Raw genomic sequence first — 2829 nt, 5'->3', positions numbered from 1 at the left:
CTGGCAACTGTGGTGATAACGAGAACATGATGATACAGTGAGTACAGAGAATCAACACTCACCTTAATATTATACATGTAAAAAGCTATTCATTGGTATCATTTTCAAATATGTCACATGGCTCAGTCATTTTGATTTTGAATATAACAAGCAATCATATATTCATATTGCTCTCTTGTTCCTATCTTCAATTGTACTTGCATGAAAATGTTTCATGCATTCACAAGGTGATTCACACCTGTTATTTTTGTTGATGTTACAGATGAAAAGAAGCTTCGGAGCGCTTAGATTTTTTGATTTTTTTAATATTTTAAGGGAGACTTTGTTGAGTCAACATAAATTCTGTAGTCAAAGCTTTTCTCGGTTTCCCTTCTTTATTCACCATCCTATAGTGAAGCAGCGAAGCAGATGGCATTTCATGTTCTCTGTTTTTCTCCTGATTGTTTCAACAGCTGAACCTGGAGCCCCTCGTGTTACCGGTGACTGAGAGGAGAGGTAGAGTTACCCTGCAGTCTGTGAGGCCCAGACACCTCACGCCCGACCCTGAAATGTATGTGAGTTGAATTTTCAAAATAATGGAAAAGGCTGTGATTTGTATTTTCATAATTTAGTTTTATGTTTTTCGATATGAATTATTATTTCTTCTTGAATAGTCTTTGTTCTGTATCATTTATTTATTTAACTAAACCAACACATTTCTGTTTATTTGCAGATTTAATGGAAGAATAAAGAAAAGATCCTGCATATGAAGTGGGATCTGTTTGTGCAACTAGTTTCCAAACAGAAATGTTTTTTAAATGTGTGTTTCCTTACGACATTATTTTCCTTTATATTACAGCAAAAGTGATTTTTCTTTTAAATAATAATTATAATTCACAAAGGCACATACTTATCTCAAAATAGTCTTTGTAAAAGCCGTTGTTGCTGTAGATGTTTGTTTCTTCTATTGCTTGTTTATGAAAGGTTGTTTAGTCTGATAAATTTCTAGTGTTGTAGGGCAGACATCTGTATGCTTTTATTTCTTCTGCAGCAGACAGAGGTATTTTCCCATCAATGTCTTTCTCATTTTTAAATCTTATTAAATCTCTTTGCAAATAACAACCACATAATCAGTCAAATCCTTTGATAGGGCTCCAAAGAGCCGAACAGGCATGCCTTCAGCTATTTCGAGGAGACGCCCCATGTCAAAGAAGAAATTACCTAATACATTCTGACATAACTTGAGTTTTAAGCTCTCTTCCATAGCCATTGGCGTGTCATTTGTTTGGATCTGCGTGATTGGGAAGAGTGATTCAATCACAAAAAAATGTTTGGTTTGACATGCCCAAATGGTGTGTTTTGCACAAATGCAATGTCAGTACGTGTCACTGAGTCACTGTTCAGCTAAACCACTACCAATCTGTTATGAAGTTTACAGCAGTACATGAAGAATTAATGGATCATTTAATACTGAATGAAATGTGTTTGAGGATTAGGTAGTGGTTGAATATATGCCAAGCTGTCATTACAAGGGTCTGAGAGCGATTCACAAACATTTTGGCTTATGTGCAGGCTTTAAACAAACTATAACCACTTAAAAACCTTTTAAAGTGGACCAAACTCAACCTTCAAAAGGTTTAAGCGATATACAGGCAAAAATATAGTTTCCACAGAAAGCTATGACAAGGTTCTGCATTTTTATCATTAAGCCAGTAGGTGGAGGTAGGGTACATGTCCTAATGAATGAGTCATTTAATCATTTATTAGCCTAATTCAAGCGATTCATTCAAAAACGCTGCTTATATAAGTAACAAAAATAAATCACCAATTGAGTCATTTACTCAAATGATTCGTTCAACAACACTGATTCATTTAGGAACAAAATACTTCTAGTGTGTTTCATGGATTCACAAGTTCTGTTTGGCTCTGTTCCAATTTTTTGTTTTTGTTTTGTTTTTTTTTATCTAAAAATGTGCAAAGTTTTCTGTGAGGAATAGGTTTAGGTGTAGGGCTGGTGTAGGGTGATAGAAAATACAGTTTGTACAGTATAAAAAACATTACACCTATGGCGAGTCCCCGTAAACCAAATATACCAACATGTGTGTGTGTGTGTGTGTGTGTGTGTGTGTGTGTGTGTGTGTGTGTGTGTGTGTGTGTGTGCGTTTGTTTACTACTCACTGCTGTGTGTGTGTGCACTTGGACGGGTTAAATGCAGAGCACCAATTTCGAGTAGGACAAGATACTTGGCTACCTCACGTCACACACTTTAAGTGTATAGTCACTCTTCCTTATTTCTATATAGGTGACAGCAGCTCTGTTCTTGACCATACATCTACTAAGGCCGGGGACACTCTAGTTATAGTATACAATAGTTGATTTTCAGACCACAGATCTGGAGACAGTTTTAACGATTTTTAGCCTTATAATCTTCTGAATACGCACACTAGATGATTCTACCCAACCGCGATACCAGACACGTTGATTGTAGGAACAATTTCACGTTGACATGAGATCTCACAAGATCAAATGTGACTCGAGAAGAAAACACATAGAGGACAATCAACGTTGTCATCTGGCTCTCCTGGAGTGGATTTTGTTGTACAGTGAAAAAGAAAATAGAAAAAGACACAGTTTATGTAGAAGATACTAGTTCATATCTGGCCTATGCTTTTTCCAAATCCTGAATCAGTGACAAAAGAAAGTAGATCCATACCTTTTCCATACCAAGGGTTTTGAGAGATGCCTTGGTGTGGCCATGTGTGTGTATGAATGAAACATTATGAATAATTTTTAATATACATTGTTATAATTAGATATTTTAGAAGATAATATTAAGTATATCAATAATTA

This window comes from Carassius carassius, chromosome 24 (genome assembly GCF_963082965.1).
Source record: "Carassius carassius chromosome 24, fCarCar2.1, whole genome shotgun sequence".
NCBI classification, from domain to species: domain Eukaryota; kingdom Metazoa; phylum Chordata; class Actinopteri; order Cypriniformes; family Cyprinidae; genus Carassius; species Carassius carassius.
This window is presented reverse-complemented; position numbering follows the sequence as displayed.